The following is a 14,927-nucleotide window of genomic DNA, read 5'->3' on the forward strand; positions in this document are numbered from 1 at the left end:
CTCGCGAGAGGGCGCCACTCCAAATTCTCGCCGCTAATTGCAGGAGTAGGCACAAGTCTAAAGTACAAGAAGAGTAAACATGGTTATAGCAACGCAATGATAAATATTGAAAAAAATAAAGGAAGTGTTATTAGGCTGCATTATCAGTTAGTGCGGCGAAAAGTTTATATTATGGGAGGGAACGAATATTGCCAGCTAGAGAATTCCATAAGTACGTGGACCAAAGTATGGGGCCAAAGCAAATAAAGTTGAAACCTATATTATTGTCTTTCTATCAATTTCTTATTAATTATAATCCAATCCGCGGACCAAGCAGGCGCACAAGAGAACAGGAGAACACAGAGCGAGAACACAATTTACAAGCATTTAATAAACATGAAAAACATTATTCAAAATGTGAAGCAGAACAGATCAAATTTGATGCGGAACCGACCAACACACGTTCTTGTTCCACGATATGACACAGTTGCTTTATTGTGTTGCGACGAAAAAAGGGTAGTCGAAGCTACCTACGACTTGCGGATTTTCTCCGATGCAGCAACGCCTATAATGCCTCCCGCCGCACCTCCCGCAGCTGAACCAGCCGCTATACCGACCGCTGAACCGGCCGCTGAACCGGCTGCAGAACCGGCTGCAGTACCGGCTGCACGACCAGCTTGAACACCGGCGCGGACTGCCTGGACAATTGCACGGATTCCTGTGCCGATTAGGTGAAAGAAGTAGCCCTCTTCAGTTTCTTCGCCGTTAGCCGAGATCTTGAGGGCCTTGAGGGCTTCGACGAGGTCTCGTCGCTCATCCGCGGTGATAGATTGGGTAAGCGCTTCTTCCAGTAGCTTCTCGAATGCGTGCGCTGTTTTTTCCGGCTTGCTCAATGTAGCGGCTTGAATTTCTGCAGTGTACACAGGAAAGAGCGCTGAAAGTTGACACACACGCAGTCACGGTAGATTACTGTGCAAGGACATTCACTGGCTAAATAAAGCTTGAAGGGATTTTCAGCTTGAAGATTACCATCTAAAGAAACCCGTAAAATGCACAAATGCGCTCATGTCATTCAACTTATTGCCTAATGTCGAAGTTAAAAGATAAATTGCCGGAATTTTAGAAGTAGATTTCTTATGTGCTGTTCTGTGCACCGGCTATGCCAACTGAATTTTGCCATGATTGAAAATTTGATTTTATTTGCCTCGCAATTCCTACTACTCTCATTTAAACGTAAGTACGCTTAATTAATAATAACGAGGAGCTTTACGCGAACGGCGCTCACTTTATGTTGATGTGCGTTGTTCGTGCTATAATATAGTTTTTTAATCGTTGTACACCAATATATTTCTGAATAAGTTTGATAACATTTAATTAACATAGCTACGATCTATAAGGTGTCAGCGCAAATGTTGGGGGTGGTGGGATGTTGCTATATGATCGAGAACGGTGTTTGCAGTAACCTAGGTATTCTATGGTCCTTTTTTTCGACAAGAAATTAAAGCGAGCGAAATTTTAAGAATATCGCGTGGCGACGCACACACGCGTTAGGGATTGCATTGCTCCGCTGCTTCATTGTCGCATTAACAGTGAGATTATTTCAGTTTGTTTTTTAACCGGTGTGATATAACTGTTTCATGTCGCCGGCACCCAGTCGTAAAGGCTGAATAAGTGCTCCAAGCGTCTAGCTGTTTATTTCTATCCCATTCAATTATCTGTTATCTAATCTCTTTCAGCTTTCCCTTCCTACAACCTGCAGATGACTGTTTCTACCCGGCTTGTATCACCGCGTGTCAGTCATTGCTTGGTCTGGTGACGACTCGAACGAAGAAGCGCCTAACAAACATGCAGCACGCGTCATGTCTTGTCACTTACGGCATAGATGTCCGCAGATGACCAAGGCCAAGACCACGTAGGCTTTCATGGTGGTTAGGAAGAACCTAGAACAGTTTTGAGCAATGTTCATTAATATACGCCATGTGCGAGGTTCAAGATGGTATAACGTGAGCGTTACTTTTGTGTTGCGTATACTGGTTGCTACGCTGCTGAATATTTCAGCGATGTCTAATTTCAGCGGTGTCTAAAATAGTGCTGCATGTAGTTCAGTGATCTCTTTCTTCCATTAACGTTCCTGAATTCTATTGATCAAATTGCTTGTGCATTGATTTTGTACATTTGCGCAATCTAAGTACGATCCCGGACACACACTTGTGGAACACGGGCAGAGTGAGAAAGCTTAATTTACTGGTGGGAAGCATTCGCATTAGTGTGGTGGAGGGACTATAATCGTTGCATTGCCGGAGGAAGTGCCTCAACCTGGCACAAATTCATTTTTTTTTTGCGGCAGTCGTGGTCTCGAAATTTCTGTCCCTGACTGCGAATTCGCAAGCAATATTGCAAGGAACATAAAATTCGTCTTCAAGCAGCGATTACTTAGGTAAGGTGCTTTCGATTTGTAATGAGGCGGCGCTGGATGTCGACTTGCCGTGAACGGATGAAACGTATATCTTTCCTCGCCCTCCGCCAAACAGATCTACTTTATTGTACTTCTCCATTATTTCACTCTTATTGCCTTGTATATTCTTTTAGCCGCTCTCCATGGATGCCATGAAGTCAACCGAATTTTTCTGACCTCCGCGCTTCGGATTGGTGGCATTAAATGGTATTAAATGGCATTGATGGCATTAAATTACATTCAGTTGTGTCAATGGCTTGCTGAAGCAGCCAGCCGTGGATAGAATCTCAAATGTCAAAATTCAGAGCACTCAGTCCTCGAGCATCCTGCCTTAGCCTCGAAAGGTAATTAAGCGCTTCCCTTGCAGCAGTCAGAAAAGATTTCCTTCTGGCTAGTTGGTTCTGCATGATTAAAAAGATAACACTTCTTAATTTCTCCTTATCCGTATCTATAGGACGGGCTATCCTGCGCCGTACGGGAGTCAGCCGAATCTGCTAATCTCACAACTCCGTATATTCTGCCCTCGAATGAGTTCTTATCACCTTCAGCACCGAGAGGCGCAAGTGGGGGCGGGGCCTCCGTCTCCCTGAAGTCAAGAGATCCAGTGCCACCCGCCACCTCGCAAGAACGGACGATCGATGTTAACTGAGCGGAAGGTAGCCACGGAAGTTTGAAATGAAATAATAAGTCGGTCATGTTTAAGCGGTACTTAAAATATCAGAGAACGGGAGCGCGATCTAAAGTTTGCTGGTATCCTGGGTCTCAAATGAGGAGCGACGAAAAATATAACCCATCTGCAGATTTTCGAGAATTGCTATATGTGATAAAATATTCAAGAAAATTTTCATTAGGCACTCAGAACGGTGAGAGGGCCCGTCATAATAGTCTGTACGTTATTATGACGGGCCCCCTCACAGTCGAGCTGGTAAAGTGAGGAGGGTCCCTTTATTATTCCATCGCATGCACAAGGTTTCGCTAGTCAGTGGTTGGCCCGTCTCACTGCAGTGGGGCGCACAGTAACAACGTATAGTTATTAATTGGTCTGCGGCCGCTGAAGCGGTATCTACTTAAGCACCCCCTGCTCCCCTTCCCCCTGCGATCCCTCGAGGCTACGACGCAACGGGTCGCTTCGTTCCCCTTCGCAGGATCTTCAGTGTCAGGTGTGGCGGTGAGGCATAGATAAAATAACAAGCACTGCAGAAGTCATACGAGGAAGTTAATAATGCAGCAATGTTTAAATGAAATTGCCCAAGACACGATTCAAACCCAGGGCTCCACAATCATGAGGCCAACGCTTTTGCGCAGCGCCAATAAACCAGACTGATACTACAAAGGTTCTGGATCGGCTGCTGTGACACCGTCGCTATATACTGTTATGGCGGTCGTCAGGGGCCCCTGTACTATATATATAGACAGTTCTTTTTCACTAATATATCTTGGTGGGGGTTCACTAAAGTTTCGGCTGTTGACCACTAGGAATGTACACTGGAGTAGTCACATAGCCGTGCAGGTTATTTAATATTTCCGATTCCATGCTAAAGTACTATACACCTTTAATTGACAACTACAATTGATATAGGTATATTTTAGTACATCCTCGACGTAGCGGAAATCAAAACGCAATATCCTTTTACAAAGATTCTCCTTACCTGGCAATATGCGGCAGGCCAGTTATGAAAAAAAAAAAGACCGAGGACTTGCTAGTGCTTCTTACACCTGTCGCAGGAATCGATGACGTACGAGAAAGATCTAAAGCGAGCTGCCATTTTATACAGTGGGCAAAAGCGGTAGGGGCTTCAACTTTTCTTTACGAAGGAGGTTATCGAAAGCGATAACGCAAGCCACGAAGTCGGCTTGAATGCGCTATTATCTAGTAGATTGCCCGCAGGGGCGTTTTCTTTACACTTAGCTTTACTGACGCCTCTATTGACAGCGCTTGTGTTGAGCGCTTCATGTGCAATCGTTGTCTATGTGCGACGGTCGCCTCTTTGTTCCCTTTTCATGTTGTATCAGTTCCGCGTTGTTCCATATCATTGCTAAGGCAAGTTTCCAATTGCGTCATTCTAGGACGGCTCTGACAACCTAGTCCTAAATTTTGGCGTACCTCTCGTCTTAAAAAAAGTTGCTAGCTTTTGGCTCAAATATAGTGTCTTTATCTACCCAGTGTGAACAGCATTTATAATATGCACTCCGCAGGCCTTGTTTTGTCATGTTTTGACAATAGTCGTCACTTAAGTTTTCTAATACAGTTCCAGTAGCTTTTTTTGTTTATTGCTCGGTAAATAAGCTTGCCAGTCAAAAAAGTTGCGAGTCGTAAATACGCTAAATTTACACCCCAGAAGATAGCCACAATGAACAGATTCGGTTAATTTACTGCTGCTGTTGATGCTACAGCAAATTATTTAGGGTGCTATGAGACTTGCCGATAAATTTTACTAGAGTACCTAGGTCGAGGACTTTCATTTAAAACAAAAAATGAAAAATCAAAACTATCGTGGCGGTCTCTTATCGATACGCTGGCCCAACGAACTACGCAAATAAATTTGCACAAAAGCTATACAGAAGACAATGTGCCACTTTAAAGCCTCTTTAAGAAACTACACTGTAAAATATATTTCCTTAAAGCAACAGAAATTTTCTGGCAGCTGCCTTGCTAGATAATTTCTGTAAAGCTCTGTTTTCTATCTTTGTTTTTTTTCCCTGTTATTTAACAAGTTATTCCTGTTTGACATTCACAGCAATTTTGTGTTTAAAGATAGTTATCTGTTTTGTATTACAGAAAAAGTTCTGTTTTCTGTTTGCATTTTTCTGTTACTTAACATTTTTTCTGTTTCCACTGTGCAGAAGTGTGACGTGTAAAGGCAATTTTCTGTCGTGATTAATAATGGACAAACCCGGACTGTCGCCGAAACCAACGCTTTGAAAGGGCATTTCTCTTCGTGGGGACAGTTGCCGCTCTCACCAATGTTTTCGCTGAAACGTTGACTCAGATTCAGATTCAGATTTATTGGTTCCAAAAACAGAAGTAATTACATGACAAATGTACAGACGAGGGTCCCAAAGTGAAAGAACTGTAGTGGGACCCTCGGTTAATAATAACAACATTGATGGTGATATCAATAGTCAGCAAATTAGCGTATTATAAATAACATCGACAGATCAAATACATCATTAGACATGTCATTTACAATCAAACACGAAAAAGCACGTTATACAAGAAAGTCGGAAAAAAGCGTGGGTGAAATACAAGAAATGACATGTGACATAAAAGTCAAAGGTACACCGCCAGATCGTAGTTAAGTTATCGCAGGAAATGATGCTTAAGGTGATTTTTAAAAAGGGCAAGAGAAGTACAGGGTTTTATGGTTGATGCTAATTCATTCCAAAGAGAAATTGCAGCGAAGGAAGATGTTTTTTTGCCGTAATTGGTATGAACCATGGGTAATAAGAAATTGTTGTTAGCCGCAAATCTGGCCATATTATTATTCAGCAAACGGTCAGTTGCAATGAACGGAAACGTAAGGTTATTATGAAGCAACTTGTGGAGTAAGACGAGTATGTTAAACCGGAACAAATTATTAATAGGCAAGATATTATACGCGCGAAGTAACAAAGAGGCATTGTATTGCATGGAGCTAGAAGTGATAATGCGTATCGACTGATTTTGGATATGTTGAATTGATGATAAGTGACAAGCGTAAGTGTTGCCCCATGAAACAATGCCGTAATTAATGTGACTATGAATGAACGCATAATACAACGCTAGCAGAGCCTCGTGAGAAAAAAAAAGGGCGAGCTTTGAACAATGCACGTATACCAAACGCAGTCTTGTGCTTCAGATGTTGGAAGTGAGAGCGAAATGTAAGGTTAGGGTCAAGATGCATGCCAAGAAAAGTGACATCGGTGCTAACGGGAATTGAATGAATTCCAAGGTTTACTTCAGGAATAGAAGTTAAGGCCCTTTGAGCATTTTTGAATAACATAAATTTAGTGTTTGAAAGATTAAGAACTAAGTAATTGTTGCTACACCATTCTATAATGTTACTTAATGCAATATTTAATTTAGAAGTAAGAGTAGTAACAGATTTGTCAGATGAAGATATGGTTGTGTCATCTACATATAAAATGCAATGAACGCAGTTGGTGGAGTTAAGAGAATCCAGAAGATCATTAATATATAAAAGGAAAAGCAAAGGGCCCAGAACTGATCCCCGTGGTACACCTTGGTTAATACATTTTGTTACTGAGAAAGTATTTGCTGCATGTACTGTGTACGGCCGGTCAAGTAAATAATTTTTTAAGAATGTTAGCGCAGGACCGGTTATACCATAAGAGTCAAGTTTATTAAACAGGACTTGATGGTTAACCGTGTCATAAGCTTTACTGAAGTCTAAAAATAGAGATCCGACTAAGTTTCCCGAATCAATACATTCTTTTATGTAGTCAGTTAGAGATAGAACAGCTAGATTTGTGGAACTTCCTGGGTGGAAACCAAATTGATTGTTCTTTAGCAATTTAAACTTTGTTAAGTAGTGATTAAGACGTTTAACAAATAATTTCTCAATTAGTTTACTAAGGCAGGACAGAATTGCAATTGGTCGGTAATTATTAACTGTGTGTTTGTCGCCTTGTTTAAAAACAGGAATAATCCTGGCATTTTTTAAAAAGGAAGGGAATGCAACTTCTTTGAACATAAGGTTAAGAATGTTACAGAGCGTGTCGCAAACTAAATGCGCAACCAGTTTTAAATGCCTGACACAAATATTGTCGAAGCCAGGCCCTGTATTTTTAAGGTTGGCAATCGTGGAGCACACTTCATTTAGTGTAGCTGGTAACAAGAAGAATGATTGTGTCGTACGTCTCAAAGTATTATGCAACTGCGCATTGCAAGTGCGCATTATGCAACTCCAGTCGATATTCCTTCTACGACTACTGTTTTGCACTCCTAGCCTCTATTTTCATGTGAACTTCTGTCATGTTGGGGTTTTCTATCGCGCGTCAAATAATCGTTATAAAATAAAAAAATATAATCTACATGCAGCTGATCTCAAAACGAAAATTAGGCTTTTTGGTCAAAGCTGGAAATATTCAACTGTAACACAAAAAAAAAAACAAATGTCACACGTAGCGCTCGTGTGTGTCTCCGTTTTTATTTTACTCAGTTTTCTTGCGCTGCTGTTAAATATCGTCCACACTTTTTCTCTCAGTGACTGTAAGAAATGATTTGTAATTTAGGACATTGTAGACGAAAACAATTTTTTTTTTTACATCAAGAGATCACTGGACAGATAAATATGAAAACATTGAAGAAGTAAAACCAAGGACACCGACCAACATAGAAGTGCTAAAAATGAAAAAAATCTAAAAGACGTTTCGGCTTCGCTACGGAAGCCTTGTTCACAATGGGATGACGGAAGGTTCAAGGAAGCTTATGTATGCTTTAGAACGTGACGTAAGCAGCGCGTGTATGACGGTGGGAGGGTTCCCTCATTTCGATTAAGCGTGTGACGTGTTTTTTGTATCTCCAGTGACTCCAGATACAGACGCGATTTTTGGTTTCTTTCTTGGCCGATAATTCTTGAGCGATCCCAGTCGATATCATGGCCCGTTGCATCCACGTGCTCGGCAAGGGCATTCGACACTGTACGCTTCTTTTCGACATCTTTCTGATGCTCTCTCAGTCTCTGTTTGAAGTTGCCGGATTCACCGATGTATGCGTAGTCGCAATCTGCGCAGGGTATCTTATATACCACGCCGGGAAACGATTCTCTCGGAAGCCTGTCCTTTCCGCCGACGAGCGCTTGCCTCAGCTTACAAACGGGCACGTGCGCCACCTCAACGTCATAACTGCGTAGAACGCGAGACAGGGTTTCGCTTATCCCTGGAACGTAAGGTATGGCAGCACGCTTTCTTGGTCGCGGATTGGTCGGACGTGCAGGATTGGACAGACGGCGCTCCACAGCAGTCAAAAAGGATGTGGGGTAGCCGCTTGCCGAGAGATCACCTCGCACGTGGTCCAAGTCAGTGGAACGGCTTTCTGCTGTGGTGCAAACGCGGTTCGTACGGTTGAGCAGTGAGGCAGCAACCGACCTTTTGTGAGCGTCAGGATGAACGGATTGAAAGTTCAGGTAGCGGCCAGTGTGTGTGTCCTTACGGTACACGCTGAACGAGAGCCGTCCATCGCGTCTGGTGACAAGTACATCTAAAAAAAGGAGTCTGCTGTCGACCTCTGTCTCAACCGTGAATTGGATGGCCTTTTCTTGACTGTTTAGGTGCGCAGTGAACGAATCCAAAGCGCTGCGCCGAATCAGACAGAAACAGTCGTCCACATAGCGCAGAAAAACTTTTGGCCTAGGGCTGAAGGCTATTCTGGACATTCCGCCATTTTCTTCGATGCGTGACGTAGGCGCGACGCAAACAAAATGGCGCTGGTGGCCCGGTTTTGCTTACGTAACGTGACGCCAACTTGACGTTTCGCCTAAGAAACTGAAATGAAGGCACTCAATGTAGCGTTATCGGTAAAGCAAAACAGTTTTGCTCCGCAGTAAAAATAAAGCAGCTATCTCAAAGCGTGTGATTATTCTGTCGAAAACGCTTCTCGCTTCCGTCGTCTGCTGCGTACAAGCCGTCGTCTGCTTCAGTAGCTCGGATGCGTGTCCCTGGAAAATGGAATGAGTAATCGCATGTTGGAGCCAACGCGCTTGTTTTCTTTCTTGAGACAACATACGCGACCTACCAGTGGTGATGCGCGCACGTTCTAGGCCACGTTATCGCTATTTCGTGAAATGCAAGTGACTCAGCCCGACTCGGCTGGCTGAGAAACGGCCGAATATCACCGATAGCGTTGCGCGCGCCAGAGATATCCACTAGAGCGACGCAAGCGCCGGCGCCGCCATCTCTTGTTCATTTCACTGGTTACTCGCACCGCGGGAGGAAACTCCAAGGCGCCGCCTTGCGTACATTTCTTTTTATAAGTTAGAAAGAGGCCGTTGTCATAACTTTTGATTGTGCGAAAAGGCATTAATCTCGATTACAATACAAATGCAGCAGTGAAAAGTGGACAACATTGCTGAAAGTTTGCTATATTCAACCAATATTATTTCGTATAAACGCGTTCTTTTAAAAAACGATGGCCCAAAACACAAATGCCAGCACCAACCGAGAGCGATGCAAATACTATGAGCACGCGTTATGAACAAAAGATTTTCGTGGTGCCAAACGACGGGGAAAATGTGGCGATACGCATTCCTCTTGGCTGCCATTGCATATGGCTGCCCATTAGCATAATTCGCGCGGCTCGTCGCAGCAAAAATTATGGCGGAAAATCTCAGCAATGGCGGCCCTGCGCAACGTCACGCATCGTCAAAATGACGTTTACGAAACAGCCCTTCCTGTGACGCTCCTCACGAGATATTCCTTCAGCCAATCAGCAAGCTGGCATGGCGCATATCTTGAATCGCCACCACATATTCGCGCAATTGCAGATGCATTGCACTGGCTTCTGCACGCTACCGCTCACATTCTTTTTGAAGCGCTAACATCACGATATATCTGCCAAGGACCAAAAAAATGTATTAGTCCATAAAATTTGCAGCTCCACGTCACGTTTCGTCATCTTGATGAAAACACAAAATTGCATTTTGCAATACTTCCGCTTCCCGGCACAAATTTCAAAACACGTGACCTCTCGACTGCCAATCAGAGAGTAAACATGGCGGATAATGGCGGCCGTGCAGCCGCCATGCGTGTCCAGAATAGAGCCCCATTTCAATGCTTCATCCCGACCAGACGGGCTTCCGTCGAACCCTCGATTTCAAATATGAAAACAGTAATATTTATAGAACTGCTTATGCGCACTATAGGTTCAGAAAACAAGCAGCATCGGTTTTCGTCCAGGCGTTATAACCGCTTAAAAGTAAATTTCCCAGGCTATAGATAAGCTTCCGCTTGCACTGGATCGGACGCGTACGTAAAAAAGGAAGAACAGCAAGAAGTACATGCCCTTTCAAAGTAAGGCAAGCGAAGTAAATCAATACGCACGTCTCTGTGTATAAGAGGCACCGATGGACAATGTACAGAAGTCCCCGACACTGTCAGTAAATTTGTTTCGAATTAGTCACGGAATGTGCTCATGCGCAAATCTGCGACACACAACAGCATGATGATGGGTGCGCAGTGTGTATGAGGAATCCTGGCAGGTGGGCATTTTGTCACAGTGTCCAGATATCGTGAAGTGCACATAGCAGCGATTTGCGTATTTTCAAAATGCAGACACAATCGAATGCTTTTTTTGATGTAAAAAGGAATTGTTGTGTAATGTCGAATATTGGTTTAACCATCGTAGCTGATTGGCAATATACCAAAAGCTCTTCTCACCTGAACGCTCTCCCCTGAAATCTAATTTCACTCTAAGGCATTTTTTTTTCTTTTACATGCCGTTACATGCCAAAGGCACGATTTTATTATGAGGCACGCCGTAGGGGGGGGGGGGGGACTCCGCATTAATTTTGAATACCAGTGAATCATTAAACATGCCCCTAATGCATGGGACAGAGGCGTTTTTGCATTTCTCCCCCATTGAAATGCGGTCGCCGCAGCCGGGATTCGATACCGCGACCTCGATCATGCTTAGCAGCGCTACACCATAGCCACTTAGCCACCACGGCGGGTGTGTGTGTGTGTTTTTCCTTTTTTTCTATAAGCCAAGGAACCAGACATTTCATGGAGCCATGTGTGGCAAAGAGCAGGTGGCAGGGCTAGCACTATGGTAAATGATGCTACAAAGAGCCAGGCTAGAGTTTGTTTCGTACAAAAAGAGAAAAGTGTTTTATTTTAAAGCAAGAAAAACCGACGGCTATGTAAGCCACATTGAAAACAAAACAGAAACAGTGAAGTACTTACTACAGTGCAAGAGAACCAGCTTATATATGAAACCATAATGATACTGAAAAAAGGAAAAAATCTCAAAGCCGCCTCAGCATTACGTTGTGGAAGACGTTTGCTTTAAAACTCTCTCGTGAAGACACCGGATTATGGAGACAACTTTTGGTGCGAGGCCGTGCTGCTTGCTTGGGCGCTTGACCTTGGTTCCTCTCTCAGGCCATCATGCTGCGATTGAACCGAAAAACAACAGTAGTGCTTTAATATATATATGGCAGTAGCATAATTTTACAAAGCTGAGTGAAACGTTTTAGCACAATACTTTTTTTGGGAAGAGTGCATGGTCAACAAGGTCTTGCAATGTGTGCGTATGTGAATACCACTTGAGAGGCCACTTCGAAATAATGTTATTACCAGCCAGACGATTTCGTTTCAGGTAAATGCAGACTATTAGTCTATGGCCAGTCAGTGGCACTTATACACTTTGAAACAAACAGCACTCACCTTGGGACAACATGTACACGCCCCCCCCCCTCCCCGCGCCCACACACGCACACACAAACACACAAAACACACGCACACACACAACACACAGACATACAACCCTAACACGCACAGAATACGTACGCAATTCAAACATGCACACGTACACACTGCACACATACACAATACACAGACACAACATACACACACAAACACACAACACAGACAGCTCCATGTTGGTGGTCGCTATTTGTTTAAAAAATCGAGAAACCTATACAGAACATTGTACTGAGAAGCTTCATTTTATTATTGCCAATATGCATTAAGGTAGAGAATGTGTGAACCTTCGGTTAATTGGCGCCTCTTTGGTCTTCTTTTAAGTGCAGTAAGCCCTTACAACATTTTTATAGAAAGTCTGTAGACAGCCTATTGACGTCTATATACTGTCTATAGACCTTCTATAAAAAATTTTCCAAGGGAAACAGACAAAAGAAGATACATTCAGAATGACTATTGCTTCATTTACCAGGAAAAACAGCTACTGAAGACAAACAACCAAAGAGATCCCAGGTTGGGCTCCCCCGGTTCAGCTACAAGTGTCCCTCCCGCTATCTTGGTTGTTTCGTTGGTATTATTCTATGCGTATGCGTATCACCTATTCATGACAATATTAACATGCCGTATGTGCAACTATAGTTGAAAGATTTTTTATGCATGCAGCCATCTGTACATAAGATTCAAATAGAATACTTATGAAGTTATTCAGTGAATCGTTTTACTTAGCAGCCTGAACATTGCAATCTGTCGCTCAAGTAAAGCCCACTGCTTCATATATTCCATATCATTAGGCGGAACTCTGCTATATGCTGCATGCGCTTTTTGATGCTTCGAACTAAAAAATAAAAGCAAAAAGAAAGAGTCGCAGTTTCGCCCGAAAGCTGAAGCATCGATTGCGATGGCAAATTAGTAGACCTACATACGAAGTAAGGGTAATAGTTTTATTGGCAGTGTAAACTTGGAAACATTCGCTTAATAACTGAATGAACAAGCATGGTGCCAGCGCGCACAAGCACACACGAACACATCGCACTCGATGAGCGCGGACAGTGGCTGTCAGAATGGTGTTGTCAGCAAGCGCAGCAGCAGCAGCAGCGAGTTTATTCTTGTTATTTAAAGCGGTGGACCCATTACGTTAACTGTATAATATCACAGTTGAAACTCGATTGAACGAAGTAGTCTCGCTCGCATTAAGCAAGAAAAATTTCGTTACATAGGGAAGGTCGCAAAACTAAGAAAGGGATTGTTCGGTTCTTCAAAACCCAAAATTGTAACGCAGCGACGCACAATTAAAGCTACCGCGGCATTGTATTTGCCGCTAACCGTCATACTTCTGGCGTCCACTTGTGACAACGTTTGCGCCTTATGTCCACCTTCGAGGATGAGTACTTTTCTCCTTGGGAGGCTTCAGGTGCGGGCGATGCAGGCCGGGTAGACGGTCACATGAAGTTGTGACAGGCTGCCGATATGCAACAACGCGGGGTACGGATGCAGTGATTTTGCGAGCAGGCCGAGCAAGGAGGAGGAGTAAACAGCTTTATTAAGGCAGAAAGTTGCGAGGAGGTCATCAGTGCACTCTGACCCATAAACCATGAAATAACGAAAGCAACCACCGATGCCCCTAGCGCAATTTGGTACGTAAGAACTGCCGAGTCCGTTGTTCCGTGCATTGGCACGGCGTGCGGCTTCGCAAAAAAAAGAAAAAGAAAAAGAAAAAAGAAGAAGAAAGCTATAGGGCCGTGATTATAGGGCGCCGAGACGTTTTAATGTGATTGCGTTAGAGCGCACGCTCGATGAAAAACCCGTATGTGTCAAAATTCGAAAGAAATCACGTCCTTTTCTACTCATTTATTCCAAGAAATACTTCGTTAAATTGGGTTTTCATTAATGGAGTTTCGTTGATTCGGGGTGATGACAGCATCTAACTCTACGGTTACCTGCGGGGGAATGGAAATTTCTTCGTTAGATTGGACATTCGTACAATCGGGTTTCGTTATGCCGAGTTTTAACTGTAGTTTCGTGAAACAATGACACATGCTGACTTGTTACTTTTCTTACTAAATGTTTTGTTGGAGTTGAATTTATGCACATTTTGACCATTGTTTCTTATTTTTGCCATCCACCATTCATACATTTAGTTATTCTTTGTCATAGCCAGGAAGTGAGGCTATAGCAGGCTACGTGCGAGCAATTCTTTGTCGCCACGAGCATGACGACAACATATCTTCGCTGCTCAGATACTAGCACCTTCTGCGCTGTGCTTTTAAAATGCGCAGGTGGTACACCAAACCACGTAGTCCAGTATTCCCTTTAACTATTTTCAAGATGAAAGGACCTAGTCAGCGGTAAGGCAAAACCATTTCGCAACGGTAATGCACTAAAACACTCGAACCGCGGTTAACGAAGCAACAGAATCAATACTGAATGCCATGTGCACTCTGATGCAGCGGGTTCATATGCCAGCGTCAAAACAAATAAAATAGTAGCCAAAAGAAAAAAAAATAGGTCTCACTTTCGGGTCACTTCAATAGACTAAACACTGTTACCTCTTATAGCTAAGAGCTAATATCGCTGAGTGAGTTTTGTTGAGAACTCACGCATGCTTTATTTTCTTTGTCGCAGCCACAGTAAAAATAAGTATATTCCGAAAAGGCAAGAATGGACAATAATACATTTGTAAAGCCCACTAGCTAGCTCTTAGGTGTGCTATAGCAAAACACTAAAGCTAAATTTGATGCCCAAATTCCACGTTGCCTCGCAAAGCGCAACATAGGCTGAAATGTCAGAACACGCAGTTTATAAATTTTGTCACGGTCCGCCTGCATTTCTTTTTTTGCGGGCTACATTGTAGTCGTGTTCTGTGTGATGAACACGCGGAAAATATTGGGTAAAAGAATGCGTTGTGCACTGTTTGTAATGTACTTGAAGAGCAAACTACTCACCTCTTACCGTTTTCGAAAGTAGAAACGGAGCAGTGTTGACATGCGTCGACGCTAACAGCATCCATCTTGATTATGGCATGGGGCATTAAAGCATGGATGGATGGATGGATGTTAGAAGCGTCCCTTTTGGA

The 14,927-nt window shown here is 43.3% G+C and overlaps 1 protein-coding gene and 1 long non-coding RNA gene across 2 annotated transcripts in view; one reads left to right on the forward strand and one right to left on the reverse strand.

Annotated features, from left to right (window-relative positions):
- The window catches only part of LOC139060767 (uncharacterized), a 338,288-nt gene that overhangs the window by 65,469 nt on the left and 257,892 nt on the right, over positions 1-14,927 (forward strand). The window lies entirely within an intron of this gene.
- Positions 349-4,230, reverse strand: LOC139046784 (uncharacterized). Its single transcript, XR_011506926.1, has 3 exons — positions 4,084-4,230; positions 1,855-1,919; positions 349-889 (listed from the first exon to the last, which is right to left on the reverse strand). It is a non-coding gene; the product is annotated as an uncharacterized lncRNA (long non-coding RNA).

Source organism: Dermacentor albipictus, chromosome 6 (genome assembly GCF_038994185.2).
Source record: "Dermacentor albipictus isolate Rhodes 1998 colony chromosome 6, USDA_Dalb.pri_finalv2, whole genome shotgun sequence".
NCBI classification, from domain to species: domain Eukaryota; kingdom Metazoa; phylum Arthropoda; class Arachnida; order Ixodida; family Ixodidae; genus Dermacentor; species Dermacentor albipictus.